At 46.0% G+C, this 21,876-nt stretch overlaps 1 protein-coding gene across 1 annotated transcript in view; it reads right to left on the reverse strand.

Moving 5' to 3' along the window:
* col21a1 (collagen, type XXI, alpha 1) overlaps positions 1-12,794 on the reverse strand; it is a 639,396-nt gene extending 626,602 nt beyond the window's left edge. Inside the window, exon 1 of the mRNA XM_085996520.1 lies at positions 12,676-12,794. The gene's annotated coding sequence lies outside the window, so the exon portion shown is untranslated. The remainder of the gene's footprint in view (positions 1-12,675) is intronic.
* Positions 12,795-21,876: the final 9,082 nt, after the last annotated feature.

Here is a 21,876-nt window from a genome sequence, read left to right on the forward strand (position 1 = left end):
ACAGAGGGATTTGAAAACAAAGATAAGAATTTTGGAATCAAGGCATTGCTCAACCAGGAGCTAATGTAGGTCAGCGAGCACAGGGGTGATGGGTGAACGGGACTTGGTGCAAGTTAGGACACGGACAGCCGAGTTTTGGATCACCTCAAGTTTACGTAGGGTAGAAATTGTGAGGCCAGCCAGAAGTGCATTGCAATAGTCAAGTCTAGAGGTAACAAAGACATGAATGAGGATTTCAGCAGCGGATGAGCTGAGGCAAGGGCGGAGACTGGCTGTACTGGCCGCGCTAGATGTGCTCCTATCTAGTTATCCAGCAAGTTAAACACTTATTCAAAAATAATTCTTCATGAAGCCGGTTGCTGTTTGAAGCCTTTACTTGAACAAATTTGTGAAACTGTAAACAAAGACAAAGTATGTTTTGTACATAACTGAGTACTATACATTCGATATTACATAAGATATAAACATATTTACAACAGTAGAATAGATTAATTGTATAACTAACTAACATTTGGACTAACTTTGATAACTATCAAATATTAACCTTTTATAAACATAGTGTTATCAAAATACTACTCTGACAACGTTGCTATTATACTAAGGAACAAAGATACTCACAGATATTGCGCTTGGCCTAACATATGAAATCAGATTACATTGGATTGTGAAACCTTTATGGAATCCTCCATTACTGCCAGGTTCTTCCTGGAATTCTACTTCCTGTGTTACACAGGAAGAAAGGAACAAAGGTCAAATGACCTCACACAGGAAGAAAGATCAGATGACCTTTCCAGCATACAAACTGTTAACACAATAACCACCACCAGAGGGTGCTATCTGCACACATAAAATGTTCACTGCATGTAAAAAGTCCATTGGTCCAGAACACCCCCCGTCTGGGGTCGTTAACGACTCCACATAGTCCGAACTCTACTTGTCACTGGAGTCCTCTGGCGACAAAAGAAGAACCACCTTAGAGATGGTCTGTCGGTGTCATTGATAGGATGCAGCTTCAGTAGACTGCTGTGAGGAGGTAGGTTGTGTTCTGCTACGCACAGTTCAAATCTGGGTATGGTGAGGTCTGGCTGGGGCACCAACTTGCCTCTATCAAAGGCGAAGCCGATTTTGCTTTGTCCTTTTTGAGTGGTGACCTTCAGATAAGCCACACTTGCAATGGCCTTAGCGGATGTGTCTGCAAAGACACAAAGCTCTTTGAATTGGGCATTTAAGGGAGAGAAAGACGAATAGCAGTGAGGTATTTGGATCTCCTGTAAGTCTTGGAGTGAGTCTCTCCATCTGTCCCACTCTGCTTCCATCTCTTCAGGGAGAGGTGAATCCCACTCTTCAGCGCGTGTGGAGAGTTCCCTGAGGAGCAGCCTGCCTTGTATGGTGACAGGGGCTAAGAAGCTGAGAGGGTCGTATAGGCTGTTGACTGTAGAGAGCACTCCTCTACGTGTGAAGGGTTTCTTGGTGTCTAGGACTTGGAACGTGAACGTGTTTGTTGCTATGTTCCATGACACCCCTAGGCTACGCTGTAGGGGGAGGTCATCAGTGAAGAGGTCTAGGTCCTTGACGTCCTTAGCACGATCTTCAGGGGGGAATGCCTCCATCACTGCTGGTCTGTTAGAGGCTATCTTATGCAGCCTGAGGTTGGATAGTGCAAGTAGTTCCTGGGCTCGTCCGAGGGTACTGATGGCCTCTGCTTCGGTCGGGAATGACTTCAGTGCGTCATCGACATAGAACTCTCGTTCGATGAACCCTCTCACATCACTGCCAAAGTCGTCATCTTCTTCCTTGGCAGCCCTCCTTAGTCCGTATATGGCGACAGCAGGGGATGGGCTATTCCCAAAGACATGGACACGCATTCTGTAGTCCACAATGTCTCTATTGGGGTCATTGTCCCGATACCACAGGAAGCGGAGGAAGTCTCTGTGGTCTTCTCTCACCACGAAGCAATGAAACATGTGCTGGATATCGGCAGTGATGGCGACGGGCTCTTTCCTGAATCTCATGAGCACTCCCAAGAGGCTGTTGTTAAGATCGGGCCCTGTGAAGAGTACGCTGTTGAGAGAGACTCCCTGATATGGTACACTGGAGTCAAACACCACGCGGATCTGTTCCGGCTTTTTGGGGTGATAGACTCCGAAGGAAGGGAGGTACCAACACTCTTGGCCTTCCTGGAGTGGAGGAGCTATCTCTGCATGATCGTTGAAAAGCATTTTCTTGACAAATTCTAGGAAGTGTGCTTTCATCTCTGGCTTCTTCTCTAGTGTGCGACGGAGTGAGTTAAGACAATTATAGGCATACCCCCTGTTGTTCGGCAGCCGTCGTCTGGGGTTCCGGAAGGGTAAGGGTGCAACCCAGCTGTTAGAGCTGTCACAAGAGACCTCATTGTCCATAATCTGGAGGAACCTCATGTCGTCGATCGATGGAGCAAGTTTGTGGTCGTTGGCGGTGCGACAGAAGACTGACTGACCCGGGTTCTCTCCAGTGAGCATCATCTGTGTGCTGTCTGCGGAGATCAGTGCTGGGGGGGGTTCTGAGGCTGGGCCGTATGACTGAACTTCTCTGTCACTCGGATCTGACTACTGCATGGGGTAAGGTAGCTTGGACGACCATTCTCCAAGATGGAAGTCTTGAGTGTGCTCACCTGAGATGGCTTCTTCTCAGATTCTTGGCGACGTCCTGCAGGGTACACATTAACGAGGCATATCTTGGAGCATGCTCTTGCACTCACTCCTTCTCCACACACCTCGGTACACCTGGATGTAATCTCTGGACCAGCAGCTCCCTCTCTCTCCCCGTCGGGCTCTGAAGCGGGAGGAGGCGTCTCTGACTTCCAATGAGCTGGGCCTGGGTGTAGTGCTGAAACGTGCCGATCACTTTCACCTTCTGTGCATTTTGCATCTACCTTGCAGTTCTTGGCGAGATGGCTCGTGGAAGAGCAGCACTTGAAACATGTAGAGTTCTCTTTAAGATATTGTTTCCGATCTTCCAGGGACATCTCCCTGAAGCCTCTGCACTTCTTTAAAGGATGGGGCTTGTTGTGGATAGGGCATTGTTTGCTCATATCCTCAGGTTTCTTCTGAATCTTTGTGTGCTCAGTTGAGGACACTTGCATTTTGTGGACAGATATTGGTGTCTTTCTATGTCTGTCGAACTTGTCTCTTCTGGCAAGTGCTGGGTGGGAGGAGAAGAAGTTGAAGCTGAGGTCGTTCCTGGCTTTGGCTTCTTTACGGATGAATTTAACGAATGCAGAGAATGGTGGGAACGCCACATTGTGCTTTAGCTTGAACTTTGATCCAAACGTTATCCACTTCTCCTGCAGGTTAAATGGAAGCTTCTCAATGATGGGACTTACCCCTCTGGAAGTGTCTAAGTACGATAGACCGGGTAGGTAGCCGTCCTGCTTTGCGGCTTCGAGTTCCGACAGCAGATCTCCAAGGTCGCGGAGCTTCTGGGGTTTTTTACTCGTCAACCTCGGAAAGTTCTCCAACCTGTCAAAGAGAGCCCTTTCAATGGCTTCGGGCGAGCCGTAGCTTTCTTCCAGCCTTGCCCAAGCCTTCTTCAACCCCTCTGGCAGCTGTCCCACATTGGCCGCTTTTATCCTGCAGGCCTGTCCGGCGGACTCTGGGCCGAGCCATTTGATAAGGAGGCCGAGCTCTTCTGCCGACAGGTCTAAGCCCGATATGGCATCGTGGAAGCAGGACTTCCAAGCCCGATAATTCTCCGACCTGTCATCAAACTTGATTAACCCCGAAGTCACCAGCTGGGTGCGTGCAAGGTATTTGGCGAGGTCGTAGGTGCTGGGACCTGTGCCAGGGTTGCTTTGGCTGGGGGCTCTGTTGGGGGTCTCAAGGCATTTGCCTCTGACTTTCTCTATTCGGCGTCCTATTCCTTTGCACCGTGTCTTCCGTTCTGCTGGGGGAGACTCTGCGGCTTGAGGCACGCCGTCTGCTTTGACCTTGGTTGGCAACTTGTGGCATGTTATACGAAGTGCTTGCATCTGTAGAGATGTGCGGGCCTCCATCCCTTTCTCCTGTAAACTGTATGTCGGCGTGGTCGCTCACGTAATCTATGGTGCGCTGTCGTGGACTCTGCCACGGAACGGGAATTAAAGGTTTGTAAGCTGTCTCGGGAACAGCTCCCTCCAAAATTGCCTCGAAATTGCCTCGAATACTTGTGTCTCGGCTAATGCAGCATCTATCTCTTTTTGTTGCTGCAGAGCATCTAATGTGGCTTGGAGACGGGCCTGTTCAGCTTGTCGTTCAACCTGGTGACTGGCCAGGTCAGCTTGGTGTCGGGCCTGTTCGGCTTGGGATCGGGCCTGTTCGGCTTGTGATTCAGCTTGGAGACGGGCCTGTCTTACTTTTATTTCTATTTCACTGTCCACATGCGCAGCTCTGGCTTGAGCTGCTACTAGCTTAGCCCGCGCTTTGGCGATGGCTATGCTTACTCTAGAACCACCCGATGACCGTGAACCAGCGTGCGATCTGTAGTAACCGGAGCTTATAGACCGATTGTCACGTTCTACAGTTTCGTCTGCCTGTTTAAGGTCTTCTACTTGCTGCAAAGCATTTTCGTTATTATCTTCTGACATGTTGATGTGAGGTAGATGTGCTCTACGAGGTTAAGGCTTACTCTGGGTTCCTCCTGCTCCGCTCTTCACAGCTAGCCATATTGCTATCTTTTCACTGATATCTTTTCACTGATATCTTTTCACTGCTAGCCATATTGCTATCTTTTCACTGTACTGGCCACGCTAGACGTGCTCCTATCTAGTTATCCAGCAAGTTAAACACTTATTCAAAAATAATTCTTCGTGAAGCCGGTTGCTGTTTGAAGCCTTTACTTGAACAAATTTGTGAAACTGTAAACAAAGACAAAGTATGTTTTGTACATAACTGAGTACTATACATTCGATATTACATAAGATATAAACATATTTACAACAGTAGAATAGATTAATTGTATAACTAACTAACATTTGGACTAACTTCGATAACTATCAAATATTAACCTTTTATAAACATAGTGTTATCAAAATACTACTCTGACAACGTTGCTATTATACTAAGGAACAAAGATACTCACAGATATTGCGCTTGGCCTAACATATGAAATCAGATTACATTGGATTGTGAAACCCTTATGGAATCCTCCATTACTGCCAGGTTCTTCCTGGAATTCTACTTCCTGTGTTACACAGGAAGAAAGGAACAAAGGTCAAATGACCTCACACAGGAAGAAAGATCAGATGACCTTTCCAGCATACAAACTGTTAACACAATAACCACCACCAGAGGGTGCTATCTGCACACATAAAATGTTCACTGCATGTAAAAAAGTCCATTGGTCCAGAACACTGGCAATGTTATGGAGGTGGAAATAGGCAGTCTTAGTTATGCTGCGGATATGTGTTTAGAAGCTCATTTCAAGGTCAAATATGACACCAAGGTGGCAAACAGTGTGGTTCAGCTTTAAACAAATGTTAGGGAGAGAGGCGGAGTCAGTGGCTAGGGAATGGAGTTCGTGGCGGGGTCTGAAAACAATGGCTTCAGTCTTCCCAATATTTAATTGGAGAAAATTTCTGCTCATCCAGAACTGGATGTCAGACAAGCAGTCTGACAATTTAGAGACCGTGGAGTGGTCGAGATAAGTGGTAGTGAGGTAGTGTTGGGTGTCGTCAACATACATGTGGAAACTGATGCTGTGTTTTTGAAAAATGTCACCAAGCGGCAGCATGTACATGAGAAATAGGATGGGGCCAAGGATAGATCCTTGGGGGACACCAGAGGTAACGATGTGGGAGCGGGATGTGAAGCCACTGCAGATGATTCTCTGGCTACGTTTAGATAGATAAGAATGGAACCAGGCAAGTGCAGTCCCACTCAGATGGACGACGGTGGAGTGGCGTTGGAGGAGGATGGAGTGGTCAACCGTGTCAAAGGCTACAGACAAGTCAAGAAGGACGAGGAGGGATAGTTTACTTTTGTCACAGTCACAAAGGATGTCATTGGAGATGGGTGATAGTTTGCAAGGACAGAGGGGTAAAGGGTTGGTTTTTTGAGGAGAGGGGTAAGGACGGCAGATTTGAGGGAGGGGCACAGTACCCGAGGAGAGAGAACTGTTAACAGTGTCAGCTAACATGGGAGCCAGAAAAGGAAGTTGGGTGGTCAGCAGTTTAGTTGGAATAGGGTCGAGGGAGCAGGAAGTGGGTCTCATGGACAAGATGAGCACAGAGGGGCCATGAAGGGAGATCAGAGAGAAACTGGAGAAAAACGTGAGTTCAGGGCTAGGGCAGGGGGGAACCTTAGAGAAAGTTTGGCCCAGTCGGCTAGGGGAAGGAAGGGAAGTGGCAGAGGCAGCTGAACGAATGGTCTCAATCTTAGAGCCAAAGAAGTTCATGAGCTCCTCACACCTGTTGTGGAGGAGACAGGAGATTTAAGAAGATGGTTAGCTATAGAGAATAGAGGCCGGGGTTTATCTTTGCGTAGTGGTTACGGAACGGCAGCATAGTGGTTATGTTACTGGACTAGGTAATCCAGAGGCCTGGACTAATGACCCGTAAAACACAAGTTCAAAATCCCACCATGGCAGCTGTGGAATTTAAATTCAGTTAAATAAATCTGGAATAAAAAGCTTGTATCAGTAATGGTAACCATGAAACTAATGGATTGTCGTAAAAACCCATCTGATACACTAATGCCCTTTCGGGAAGGAATTTTGCCACCCTTACCCGGTCTGGCTTATATGTGACTTCCAACCCACAGCAATGGGGTTGACTCTTAACTGCTGTCTGAAATGGCCTAGCAAGCCACTCATTTGTATCAAACCACTAGGAAAAACAGTAAGAATAAAAACGATCAGACCATCCGGCATCGACCTAGGCATCGGCTTCAGAAGGCACACCCAGCCCAGTCAACCCTGCAAAGTCCTCCTCACGACCATCGGGGGATTTGTGTAAAAATTGGGGGAGATGTCCCAGACTAGTCAAGCAACAGCCTGATATAGTCATACTCACAGCCATTCAGCCAACATCCCAGACTCCTCCATCACCATTTCTGAACATGTTCTGTCCCACCGGCAGGGCAGACCCACCAGAGCTGGTGGCACAGTTGGGAAGGAGTGGCCCTGGAAGTCGTCCACATTGATTCCGGACCCTATGAAGTCTCATGGCATCAGGTCAAACATGGGCAAGGAAACCTCCTGTTGATTACCACCTACTGCCCTCCCTCAGCTGATGAATCAGTACTCCTCCATGTTGAACACCACTTGGAAGAAGCACTGAGATTAGCAAGGGCTCTGGGTGGGGGACTTCAATGTCCATCATCAAGAGTGGCTCGGTAGCACCACTTATGACTGAGCTGGCTGAATCTCAAAGGACATAACTGCCAGACTGGGCCTGCGGCAGATGTTGAGAGAACCAACACGAGGGGAAAACCTACTTGACCTCATCCTCACCAATTTACCTATCGCAGATGCATCTGTCCATGACAGTATTGGCAGAAGCAGCGGAAGTGTTTGCAACCATCTTCAGCCACAAGTGCCGAGTGGATGATCCATATCGGCCTACTCCTGAGATCCCCACCATCATAAAAGCCAGTCTTCAGCCAATTCGATTCACTCCACGTGATAACAAGAAACAGCTGAGCGCACTAGATACAGCAAAGGCTATGGGCCCTGACAACATCCAGGCTGTAGTGCTGAAGACTTGTGCTCCAGAACTAGCCACGCCTCTAGCCAAGCTGTTCCAGTACAGTTACAACTACCTGATAAAATGGAAAATTGCCCAGGTATGCCCTGTCCACAAAAAGCAGGACAAATCCAATCCGGTCAATTATCGCCCCATCAGCCTACTATCAATCATCAGCAAAGTGATAGGAGGTGTCGTTGATAGTGCTATTAAGCGGCACATACTCGCCCATAACCTGCTCACTAATGCTCAGTTTGGGTTCCGCCAGGACCACTCGGCTCTAGACCTCATTATAGCCTTAGTCCAAACATGGATAAAAGAGCTGAATTCTAGAGGTGAGGTGAGAGTGACTGACCTTGACATCAAGGCAGCATTTGATCGAGTGTGGCATCAAGGAGCCCTAGTAAAATTGAAGTCAATGGGAATCGGGGGAAAACTCTCCACTGCCTGGAGTCGTACCAAGCACAAAGTAGTGGCTGGAGGACAATCATCTCAGTCCCAGGACATCGCTGCAGGAGTTCCTCAGGGCAGTGTCCAAGGCCCAACCATCTTCAGCTGCTTCATTAATAACTTTCCCTCCATCATAACGTCAGAAGTGGGAATGTTCACTGATGATTGCACAGTGTTCAGTTCCATTCGCAACTCCTCAGATAATGAAGCAGTCCGTGCCCGCATGTAACAAGACCTGGACAACATTCAGGCTTGGGCTCATAAGTGGCAAGTAACATTCGCACCACACAAGTGCCAAGCAATGATCATCTCCAACAAGAGAGAGTCCAGCTACCAGCCCTTGACATTCAACGTGATTACCATCCTCCACTAGGGGATATAACGGGAACAGTAGCGTAGTGGTTATGTTACTGGACTGGTAATCCAGAGGCCTGGGCTACTGATCCGCAGATAGGAGTTCAAATTCCACCAAGGCAGCTGTGGAATTTACATTCAGTTAATTAAATAAATCTGGAATAAAAAACTATCAGTAATGGCAACCATGAAACTACCGGCTCGTCGGAAAAACCCATTTGGTTTGCTAATGTCCTTTAGGGAAGGAAATCCTCTGGTCTGGCCTATGTGTGACTCCAGACCCACAGCCATGTGGTTGACTCTTAACTGCCCTCTGAAATGGCCTAGCCAAGCCACTCAGTTGTTCAAGGGCAATTAGCGATGAGCAATAAATGCTGGCCTTGCCAGCGATGCCCCCCATCCTGTGAACAAATTTTAAAAAACATCCACATCAATGACCATAAACATAACTGGACTAGCCACATAAATACTGTGGCTACAAGAGCAGGTCAGAGGCTGGGTATTCTGTGGCGAGTGACTCACCTCCTGACTCCCAAAGCCTTTCCACCATCTACAAGGCACAAGTCAGGAGTGTGATGGAATACTCTCCACTTGCCTGGAGGAGTACAGCTCCAACAACGCTCAAGAAGCTCGACACCATCCAGGGCAAAGCAGCCTGCTTAATTGACACCCCTTCCACCACCTTAAAAATTCACTCCCTCCACCACCAGCGCACCATAGCTGCAGTGTGTACCATCTACAAGATGCACTGCAGCAACTCGCCAAGGCTTCTTCGACAGCACCTCCCAAACCCACGACCTCTACCCACCTAGAAGTATAAGGCCAGCAGGCGCATGGGAACACCACCACCTGGAAGTTCCCCTCCAAGTCACACACCATTCTGATTTGGAAATGTATCGTCACAGGGTCAAAATCCTGGAACTCCCTCCCTAACAGCACGGACTGAAGTACTCAAGAAGGCGGCTCACCACAACCTTCTCAAGGGCAATTAGGGATTGGGCAATAAATGCTGGCCTTGCCAGCGACACCCACATCCCATGAATTAATAATAAATAAAGAGATCGAGGGTCTGATGTTTAGGGATGTGCCTGTACTGCCAATATCAAACCACACAATATAGCATAACCCAGGGGTTACTCCCATATGTGCCACTCCAAGCTTTTTGAAGGCAAACCAAGAAAACACTTGGTAAGACGAGGCCAGATACAAATCATTAAGCTGCTTTATTTTGAAGACAACAGATGAACATACAGAACAATAGTTATGATCGGACTCAATTAAATCGGTACTAGTTTTTGCGTAATAATGAAAAATAATGAAGGTGCTATACTTCCATACATCAACAGGTCATCTTGTGTGACTTAAAACAAAATAACTCTCCTATACCTAAACCTTCTAACTCTGGGAGAAAACAGACCCTGATTGATAGGCTGGCTTCCAGTCCGGTGGGGAACACTGGACAGGAGCCCGCAGGACCAGGTGGGTGCGAGCCCCCAAGGGTGTCCAATCCCTGACCCGGGGGTGGGGTTCCGATCCCGGGCGGGGCTGGTGGTGGGAGAACTGGGAGGAAGCACTCCTGCGCCTCACAAAGATTGCTCCCCGAGGCTGCCCTCGCCTCGCTGCAGCTGCCACGATCCCAGGCCCGGGATATAGGGCAGACCACAGTTAAACCTGCAGAGCAGGTTAAATCAGAGGCTTCCGGTCTCATTATTTAAAGTGCCAACCCACCTCCTGGAAACGGGTTGGCTGCCCTAACCCCATCCCGCCTCCGTTAAACCCGGAAGAGTGTGGGTTGGAGGCAGGTTGGGGGTCGGGATTCACATTTTTTATACTTTAACCTTCCAACTGACCCCAACCCACCCGTGTTTTGGGGTTAAAATTCCTCCCAATGGGTGTGATGTGTTTGTCAATTTGTTTGACAGGCTAACAAACTTATAAACCCAACATTTAAATGTAACTGTTTTCCAAATACTTTTGGGGGAAAATGGTCAAAAATCCAGAAATGTGACAATGGTTTCCAATGGGAATCCCCTTATTTAAAGTGCTGGGAAGAAAAGGGAAAGGTCACTAAAGGAATGTCAGGGAGATCAAGTTGCATGAGGTGCGTTGTGCCCACCTGCCAGTATCTGCACACCCATATCTGCAGAGGTGACCAAGATCTGTCAATGATTATGAAAATAGACTGGCCCCAGAAACCTGAGCACTGTTAGCACATTATCATCTAAACAGGATTAGTGCAACTGCTTTATCTTTTTGAAATGACTTGCACCAGTAGAGGAAAATTGACCTCCCATGTCTGCTTCTGCAATGGCTGGAAAAGGACAGATTTTCATGACCTCCAACCCCACACCACCCCCACCACCTCCACCACGCTCCCCCCTCCACCCCACCCACAGTGCACTGTTCCTATCTGTCCCCGAGACTGCCAGAAATTCATCTCGAGGCCATTTACAGGCCCACCCCTTGGCAGGGCCTAGCACTGGCGGTAGTTTCAGGAAAATCAGGGGCAACTCCAGGCCTCTTCTAACACCTGAATTTACCTCACCCTTAATGATAAGTAACTCCTCTGGGAATAGAAAATGGTTTTAGCATGTTTAGAAGTATGATAAGAAATATTACAAAAATATCAAGCCAGGTGACAGAAACAAATAATGCATTATTCTTATTGACTTGTTGAGCGCAGAGATAATTTATTATGTTGCAGTAACTGGGACTGCACAGGTTAATTTCACAACCATACAAATAGCAACCAGCTGTTTGTAACTCCAATTGGACGAAAAACAGGTTTTAAAAAAAGAACCGTTGGACACTTGAGAAATGTTCACTTTACTTATAAAGTTACCCTGGCAAATGTTAACATTTTATATTTTCCTTCAAAACTTAAAAATAAATGTCTAAAAAATATGAAAATACAGCATATAAAATTATTCTGAAGAACAAAATACTTATATATGGGCAAGAACTGATGGCTCTAAATGTTAATAGTGCAAACACTAATGAAATAGCATAATTAATGACCGGCAATGCAGGGGTGTTCAGAGCAAATCTGTACTTTCACAAATTAAAAATAGTTTTCATGGATTGTAATAGTGTCAATACAATTAATAAATGTGCAAAACCACATCTGTGACAACACTTCTGATGACGTCCCTACTCAATAATTCAATATTTAACATTCAAACTACACAGGGATATCTACACATAAGCATCTTACTTTGCTGGTGTCTGTGCCTTGCTAGGAATTTCAGATTGGCAAAATGCTCATCTCTTTCTTGCATGCTAAGAAAATTATCTAATTTCACGATAGCATATGTAACAAATTCCTGCAAAATCGACAGGGATGGGGATTTTCTGTCTGATTAGTTATTAATGAAGTAAATATAATAGCAATAATTCAAATAGTATTGATGCATCAAACAAGTACTTATGACTGCCCAAAGCTCCCAATTGCTTCCAATCATTTATAGTTATCTACAGATTCACACCGTGGAGCTGATTTGAAGTTATTTGTAGAACCATGCAGTGAACATTAACCTTAAAGTAACTTTCTTGCACATAATAAATCACTCATTGATAACATTGTGTTTTTTCAACAATGATGAGAAATGGCCTGACAAACATGCTGAAACATAAAGCAAAGCTGTGTTTCAGGGCGGATCAATCTCATCTACAGACTGCAGCATGACCACAGACAAATCATGTTTCAGATGTTAAAAGTTTATTTGGAACAGGAATCCCAACCGTCACTTTTAACATTTTCTGCTTAATCATTAGTACTAATAATAAATAATCCATATAAACCTTAGTGTTCTTGATAACAAGGCACAGCTTATACATACTGCAAAAGTAAACAGCATTCTAATTTCAGATAAAGTATTAGAAAGTCTTCTGAATTGTTCTTTAGTACAGTATTTTAGTGTCTACTTTTCTCTACCTTAACTTTGTACAAATAAACTAATTAGAACCCCTTTCAATTAATTCTGTATGAACATTAAATATTTAGAATGAAATAATTTGTTTTCAATGCCATGCTCAATACCAAAATCAGTCTTTCTTTTCACCATTTTTTTCACCATTTATAGAATTTTCTTTCCAGTTATGCACAATTACTTATATCAATAGTCAATGAGAATAAAGTGCTCAGAAGCATGCACCCTTTGATGTCAGTAGCTTACCTTCTAAAGGGGCTGACAGCAGATTTTGTACCAGCTGCAACCTCTAAGTTGGAGGTGTGGAGTGATGTTGCCTGAGTCTCTCTGCCCCCTGAACTGCACAAACTCGACTCGCTCTCACACTGTTCCATGTGGGTCTGGCACATTGCCATTTGCTAACAGTCTTGCACACAGCTATTAGGGAGGCGTATCTCAAAGGGAAAGACTCTGCATTTGCTTTATTTAAAAGTTGTTCCACAATTTGCTTTGGTGAATCCAACAATCTAATTACTTTTAGGAACATCAGCTTGACAATCCCTATGGTAACAGCTGGTGCTTAGTCAAAAACAAAACATTTCAAAAATTATGTTTTCTGTTTCTTTCCACATAATATTAGAATTAACTATTATTCTTTCCATTCTCCTCTGTGCTCTTATGCTCCTTAATTATTTTAAAAGGTAGAATAACAATACCTGCTGTTACTGCGTTAAACCTCCAAACAAAAAAACAGCTCACCCATAATAATGTTAGATCAGTATTAGTATTTCCAATGCCTGATACTTCTCCAAGGTAGTTTTGCCAAAGTGATTACAAAATTAAAAAGGTGCAAAATGATTAATTTGTTGAGTTATTTTGGAGGAAAAGCAGTATTGGACCATATTATGTTTAACAGTTTGTTTTTGTTTCTGAGCCTATAGCGTAACAGTGACCTCTAGAGGAACTGGATTGCAGTTTTTTCAAAAAGTTGTAAATAAACGTCTTCAATTTCTTTGCTTTTAATTGCTATACTGACATGATTTTTTTACCTTCATGATTATGTGCAGTTTAAGTGTGTGCAAACAACTGCTACATCTCGTGCCTGAGAAAACAAAAGTTTACCTAGTAAATTTGAACTCTGGCTGCGAAATCAAGAACTGAAGTAATTAAGTTACTGGGGGGGAAAATTGGGCGGTGCACCTTTTGGGGCGCAATTAGCTATTATTCAGTAGTAGCGCCCCAAGTGGAAGTGCTCCACCTCCTTCTTGGGGCACGACAACTGAAGATCGCGGCGCTACGTGCAACAGTGCCAGGTGCGTCGGCTCATAGCGCCGCATCATTGCAGGCCTCCTCCCCTGATTAAAGTGGAGGGGCCCAGCGCTGCGCATACTGGGGCCCTCCTAGACCACCAGGGAGCGGGATGCCGTGAAAACAGCCCGGCATTCAAGAGGAGTGCCGGGCTGAGCGATCGCGGCCGGCACCCCAAGAAATAAAGGGGAAGGGGGCAGGTGCTGGCAGTCGGCCAAAAAAAATGGCCACCCGACACCTGTCCCTTTTACGCCCCCGACCCTGTCGCACATATCATCCGGCGATAGGTCAGGGGGTGCAAGGGAAGTTTGCGGCCAGGGCGCAAGCGGGGAGCTGCGCACGGCGATGACATCATCACTGGCAGCGCTGCGCCGAGGGGCGCTACTGGCTACTGCCGCTGCTAACCTCTCGCTGATATTCGCGGGAGGCATTAGCGGCACCACGCCCGGGCGCGAGGGGATTTGCTCCCTTCGTACGAGAGGCGCAAATCAACCCAATTTCTCTCCCCAGAAGTTTTTTGTGTGTTGCAGACAAAGTTCCCCAAATTTCTACCTTGGGAATACTCCCCAATATATCCTATAATCCATCAGGGGAACTCTCAGCAGCCTTAAAAAGCCTCCAAAACTTTACCAAGGACAGGTAATCGATCCCACAGGTTATTGATTCCCTCCTATGTTCCCCAAAAAACCCACTTGCTCCATTGGGAACAGAAGATTGCAGGAGTGAATATTTTTGCTGGATACTTCCACCATTGGAGCAGCATGTCACCGCTCCAATTTTCTGAATGTTCATCCAGGGATGCACCACTAATGTGTCCTCCTTCCAATCACAGATTTCTTGCCCCAAGCAATTTGGGATGGGCACTGAGCCTCTCTGGTCAGACGGACTTGTGGTCCACTCCACCACTCTTCCTTTGGAGGAATAGCTGATCAAAATTTAGGAGCCAAAGGGTTCAAGTGCCTGCCTTTGTAAGATCATGCAGCAATAAACTGCTGCAGATTGTGATCCACTAAGCTGATCAAAAATAATCGCCTTAAATCTTAAATATATGGCTTTTGTGCCTCAATTGCTAGAAAAAAGCTCGCCAGCAATACAGTGAAGTGAATGACCCCGATTGTCACATGGCCTCATTTGAATAATAATTAATTGCTGCCAATTCAGTGTTGGTCTTATGTAGGAAGCGGGCTCACTGTGGGGAGGGTAAGTGGAAAATCTAGCCAGCAGATCCAACTAAAGGGGGTGTGCACACTTAAAAAGTAGTGCCCTCAAATGGGGAAAATATTTGTTGTAATCTTTATCAAGCTTCAAAATTAATTTCAGATATTTGTCAGCATTGGCCAAGGCTTGAGTGGAGTGGGAGCAAAGTAGTGGACATAAATTAAATTAAATTAAATTAAAGGAAACCTAATATGGAAGAAAACATATTCTATGGGTAACTAACAAGAATGGTGCAATAAGTAACTGCCTGTTTGATGAACAGCAAAATAGACAAGCAGTTGTATGAGGTGGTGCGAGGAAGGTTGCCCAATTTGACACTTCAGGGTTCCCTGTCCAGTGGACAGCAGTCCTGGCAGTAGGTGGTAACAAGACTCAACACTGTGTATACTACCTACAGATAGTGAAGGCACATCTCTGCTGACATGCTTAAATAGTTCTGGCAAATCAATGGGCCTGCGAACCCACCTTAGGTACAGGCAGACCTCCCTCTGGTTCATCCTTTGAAAATCCACCTTGCCATTTATACAGCTCTCTGAGGGCAAGAGGAATTTCAAAAAGAATGCCCATCTCATCACCAGGGGCTGTTGTAAACCACAGTGAAAATTCCTTGAAAGTTGAGTGGTTAAAAATAGAAAAAGTTTAAAAAAAAGAAAATTAAACTGCACTGCATAGATAAACCAATGCAATTAAATAAATACAACAAAAGAAACCAAAAAGGCAAAAAAACACTCAGCAAACCATTGGACAGCTTTAAGAAGCCCAGGAAGTAATTTCTCTTGGGTATGTCGTGGCATCCAGGAAAGGGAGTAGGCTGGGAAGTCCTCAGATGCATCAAATTATCACTTCTATTAATGCCCTTGCTCTGGAGCAGCATAAAACTCCAGCTCCTCCAGTGCATTCATGATGCAAGGCCACTGCCCCGATTTTCTACACGATTGCAGCTAGTGCATGCCAGTGGTACTAGAACTGGGGAAGAGAAATTTTTATCTATTGTTCCTACAGTATCTGAACTTGTATTGAATTGCTACAGTTATAATGTTTGATGAACCATTCTAGCTGGAGATTTTGGTCCTGAAATTTTGTACGGTTAGTTGCGCTGGATTTGTGCTCTTGAGTCACAAGTTGCGGCGGTCGATGCTGTGAAGCACCTTGGGGTGTTTCACTATGTTAAGGCTCTATATAAATGCAAGTTGTTGTTCTTGTAGATGCTTTGCAGAGCTGAATCTGCCAAAAGTCTGAGAGTCTCATTTGCATATCCATTGGAAGATCTCCAGCACAAATCCCATGTAAAACAGGTAATATGTGCTTGAAAATTAAACGTGCTTTAAAAAGCCAGGTCTGGCAGAAGTTTGCAGCAGCAGGCTGGGGAGCAACACGTAAGTAGTTCAGTTCACTGTTCTGTAGTTGCACTAGATATTAATCTGTGTTATTGTCCCACTTTTCAAGGAAGTCTATCAATGCATGATCTGGCACAGAAATCCAAAAAAGGGACAAAAGCATGTAAAGGATTAACAAAAGAACAGCTCACAATTTTAGTGGCACTAATCTCCAAACCCTCATCGAGGAGGTAGAACAGAGAGAGGCTGCTAGGGCTGCATGGGAGGAAACCTCCAAAAACTATCTCTTGGGCCATGTGGAGGAATGTGGCACTGAATGCCATCTCTGTCGCCCTGACAATGCAGACCAGTGCTGCAAGAAGTTCAATGACCTGACCAGGGCAGGCAATGTAGCACACCAGACACACTTTTATTCCATGGGCTCCAGTACACTTTTCATCCTCTAAAATTAAGACCTGTAAAAATCATTCATAATGCAACTAGGAATATTACTTTAAGTAGTCGATTTTAACTCTACCCCCCCCCCCCCCAGTAGAAACCAGTGCTCCTTCGGGTCCCACAGGAAAGTTGTGGCCGGCCGAGCCCCGGACTCCCTCCCTTTCCTCCAGTAAGACCCTGCCAAAACCCCCTCCCTGCCACTTACTTGAAGGCTGGTGGGCAGCCAAGGACCAGCCGTGCCACTCTGCACAGTGTTTGTTCCGGGGCTAGAAGTGGGCCGGAGTAATTTAAATGAAGCAAGGTGGTTAAAATTGCCATGGCCTCCTGCTGACTTTGCCGAGTGAGAAGTCAACTCAGCGGAATGGTTTGCTGGAAACCCTATCCAAGTTAAAATCTGCCTCTATGTGTAGCCACCTCCCCTAACAGCACTTACTTGCATACACAACCTTAAAACGCATTACCCTACTTTAACAGGGTGATACCACCACATCTCTTACATTAGCTGTCCAATGCCACATAAAATACAATGAATTGCCATACTTTACCTAATTCACTCAATCTTGTTCTGGGAGATATTTGTGCACAATACCCACAAGAGGCAAGGCAACAGCAGAGGCATCCCCAACATAAAGGAGTACAACCCTTATGAGGAGCAAGCCATGGAGCTGATGGGTAGGTTGTGGGAGATGGCAAAGTCGGGGACATGGACCACGATTTCCCCTACCTCGGCGGGTCCGGTGCAGCCAGGGTCGGTGGCAGGGTGCAACCCTGCTGCTGGCTCCAGCCCACTGTCCAAAGTGATCTTACGCTGATTGGGCTTGTTAAGCCCGCTCAGCGTGTTTCCCAGCCAATTGAAGGAAGCGGGTCTGATGACGTCACTCAATGACACGTCATCAGCCGGTTTCCTTAAAGGGACCATACGGAAATGGATTTTGACAGTTGTGCTGTCAGTGTTCCACAGCATTGAGGTGCTGCAAACACTGACAAGCACTGCACAGAGGTGCATGGCCGCACCCAGGTTCTCCCATGACTCCCTCCATATCCTTATGGAGGGAGTCACAGCACGCAGGGAGGTTCTCTTCCCTTCCCATGGGCGGAAGAAACCTCCCCATGAGATCAACGCAGCCTGATTGCACATTGCACAGGAGGACACATGCAGAGATATCGTTAGGAGGACCAGGCTGCAGTGGCGCAAACCTTTCAATGATCTCAGTAATCATGAAACGTTACTGCAAAGCCACACTCAACCTGTGCCACTCATCACATCCCCATCACTCTGCCTTCTCTACCCTACTTCTGCACATCCTTACTCACACCAACTTACCTTGCACCTCTACCCATCCCTCTCTATCTACATTATCACTTCCCCATCTCACTCGCTGTCCCTCACATTCACCCTCATCCTAGTCCAATCTTACCAACTAACAACACACAAGGGTAGGTACTTGGGTGTTTTAGCCAGTGTTCATGTGAAGTTTCTGTTAATGTGCTGTCAAACATTGAAAACTTTATTTTCAACACTTTGCGTTCTTGCACAGATTTGTTTGCACCTTTGTAAGTGGCTTAGTGAGTTGCAGTGAATGATGAGACATAATGGTACCCCCCACAATAGTCATGAGTGTGAAAGGAATGTCTTGGGCATTGTAGGGATGCTTTGTGGTGTTGGTGTGGGGTGGTGCCAACCTGGCGCATCATGTGGCAGCCAGGGTGTACAGCGTCAAGTGAAGTAAATCTGGCTATGGTGAGGCCATCCTTGGCGGCCTGGGCAGCAATGTGGTCGGGTACTGATGCCCTGTGCAGCATCAGTGGATTGTGGAGAAGGTTGGTGTTGTTGTTGGTGCTGGTGGTGTGCCTGGTGCTGCTGGTGTTGGAGCTGATCGTGGTGGGATGCTGAGGACCAAGGTGAGATAGTTTCAAGGGCACCGATTCTGATGGAATAGATGGCAGGTGATGTTGAGATGACAGAAGCGATCTGTCAATGGTGAGAGAGGTTGTTCCAATGAGGTGACACTGGAGACACAGAGTTTGCTCCAAACACTTGCAACCTGCATAAAGCTCAATCTGTCTTCCAAATGCAGTAAGCAACAGCTTCTAAACTTGGAAAGTGAACAGCTGTGAAATGGGAGCTTTTATCGCACATTTGCAGCTGTCAGGTTAAGCAATCATCCCATGCTGATACAACTCCCAACCTACTTACCTGACGTGGTCCCCTAGCAGCGAAGAAGCTGTGGGTGAACTCTTAAAATCTAAAGGTGAGCTTAAAATAGTTTTTAAGTGCCTGTTAACAAGCTCTTAATCATCTAAATTGCCTCCCCCGCTGCTTGGTGTCGGGTCTGTTCAGCGGTGCCAGACCCGACATCTGGGAAACTAATGTGGCGGCGTATTGACTGCGGGTTCCCTACCCAGTCAAAAAAATAATTTCCTACCCGACCCGCCACCAAACATGCCCGCTGACCCTCCAAAAAATTCCCCCTATGATTATAGCACGAGGTTAGTGGCTGCACAGCTACACTATCACCATGGCATTCCTGAAGAGCACCACACAACCAAAACCCTTTACTCCCTTTTGTGTCTCCTTAATCCCAAGGGGTAATCCTCATTCATTCTCAGAGCACCATGCCAGTGGTATGCAGGAGGCAACACAAGGTTTCCCAGCCACATGCTCCAGAGATTCATCCAGCAGCGGCTCCTTCCCAGGAGAAAGTTGTAATGAGAGGAGTGCCACCTCAATCCCATGAGCCCTTTGTAGCACAGGACTGGTGGCATGCATCCCCCTTAAATGCTGCCTCACTCTCCTTTCCTCTATCTTGTCATGCTCATCCTCCTCCATGGTAATGGCATACAAAAGTATGCCCACAGAGAATGCCATAGTTGTTTCTGAGAATACTTCACTGTGGGTGGTGGAGTTCAAAATCTCCCAGTTGTCTGTACGGGAACACCAAGTTCTCCTCCAAGTCATACATTATCCTGATGTGGACATATATTGCCATTCTTTCATCGTTGCTGGCTCAAAATCCTGGAACTCCTTACCTAACAGCATTGTGATAGTACCTTCACCACATGGACTGCAGCGGTTTAAGAAAGCTCGCCAACACCTTCTCAAGAGCAATTGGGATGGGTAATAAATGCTGGCCTTGTTAGCAATGCTCACATCCTGAGAATTAATTTGTAAAAACACTCCCACATGCAATCAGAAGCAAGTCCAAGGCGGAATGCAAAAAAAAGCTCCAAAAAGTCGTTTCCAGCTGCAGTAATCACTGCTCAAATTTTCAGCAATCTTCAACCCAAAAACTCCTCTCTTCCAAAATTCTCAGATGTTCCTGGCAATGGCAGGGCCTTATATTTCTTACTCTAATTACCTCTAGTGTATTGCGGGCATAGAACTAGGAAATTTGAGGCTGTAGCCCCACTGACTCTCATTATCATAAATTATAATCAAGTGGTTGGGGAACTTTGCAATGGATCGTGGAAAGAGTTAACAAGCAATTGGAAACTCAGGGACATTGATTTTTGAGGCAGGAAAATGATGGAAATAGCTCCCATCCTAATATGCTACCCAGGAAAAGTACTTGCCCTGATTTTACATTAAAAAACACTGAAAACCATTTCAGGAATTTTGGCCCCAATATAGGATTACATAGGATATATGGCACAGAAACAGGCCATTTGGCCCAACCAGTCCATGCCGGCGTTTATGCTCCACATGAGCCTCTTCCCGTCTTTCCTCATCTAAATCTATCAGCATAACCCTCTATTCCCTTTTCCCTCATATGCTTGTCTAACCTCCCCTTAAATGTATCTATACTATTCGCTTCAACCACTCCCTGTGGTAGCGAGTTCCACATTTTCACCACTCTTTGGGTAAAGAAGTTTCTTCTGAATTCCCTATTGTATTTCTTGGTGACTATCTTATATTGATGGCCTCTAGTTATGCTCTTCCCCACAAGTGGAAACATTATCTCTGTATCCATAATTTTAAAGACCTTTATTAGGTCACCCTCAGCCTTTTTTTTAAAGAAAAAAGAGACCCAAGCCTGTTCATCCTTTCCTGATATGTATACCCTTGCATTTCTGGTATCATCCTTGTAAATCTTCTCTGCACCCTCTCCAGTCCCTTTATATCCTTTTTTATAATATGACGACCAGAATTGTATGCAGTACTCCAAGTGTGGTCTAACCAAGGTTCGATACAGGTTTAGCATAACTTCCCTACTTTTAAATTCTATACCTCTAGAAATAAACCCTAGTGCTTGGTTTGCTTTTTTTATGGCCTTGCTAACCTGTGTCGCAACTTTTAGTGATTTGTGTATTTGTATTCCAAGATCCCTTTGTTCCTCTACCCCACCTAGACTCGCACCCTCCAAGTGTTAAGTGACCTCCCTATTCTTCCTACCAAAATGTAGTAATTCACATTTATCAGTGTTTAACTTCATTTGCCAATTATATGCCCATTCTGCAAGTTTCACTAATGTCCTTCTGTAATTTGTTGCAGTCCTCCTCAGTATTGCCTATCCAGCCCACCCACACCCCCCCAATTTGGTGTTATCCGCAAATTTAGAAATTGTGGGGGTGATTTTGCCAGCCCTGGGGAGGCAGGACTGCTGGGAAAATGGCAGAATCTGGGAGTGGGTAACCATCCCGCCCCCAACCCGCCTTCGTGCCATCTTCCCAGGAGGCGGGTACCCGACCCGCGCCGGGTCCCGTCTCCTGGAGGTGGGAAGGGGATTACTGCCACTTAACTGCCTGTTAACAGGTAGTTAACAGGCAGTTAAGAGGATTATCCCCATTTTTCCATCAGAGGTGCGGGCTTCCCGACATCGGGAAACCCCGCCAGGGTCAGCGAGGCGAGCAGTGGGTCTGCGGGGGTCTGCGGGGTCCAAAAGTGCACCCTGGAGGTGAGTGATGGGTGCAAGTGTGGAGAGGTAAGTATGTGAGGTGAGTAAAAAGTGATAGAAAAAGTTTCCTTACCTTTGTTTCTTCCTGCAGGCTTCAATCATTGGGAATGCGGAGGCTCCGGCATCTCAATGGCAGAGATGACAGAATGGCTGCTGCATTCTCCGATGCAACAGCCATCTGCTTTCTGCTCACAAAAGAGTTTTGGTGAGTCTTGAGTACAAGAACTCACCAAACAACAGAGAATGTCAGTGTTTGACAGCTTCTCAAAGCT

This window comes from Somniosus microcephalus, chromosome 9, assembly GCF_052327205.1.
Source record: "Somniosus microcephalus isolate GS21.2 chromosome 9, FLI_Smic_1.0, whole genome shotgun sequence".
Lineage (NCBI taxonomy): Eukaryota > Metazoa > Chordata > Chondrichthyes > Squaliformes > Somniosidae > Somniosus > Somniosus microcephalus.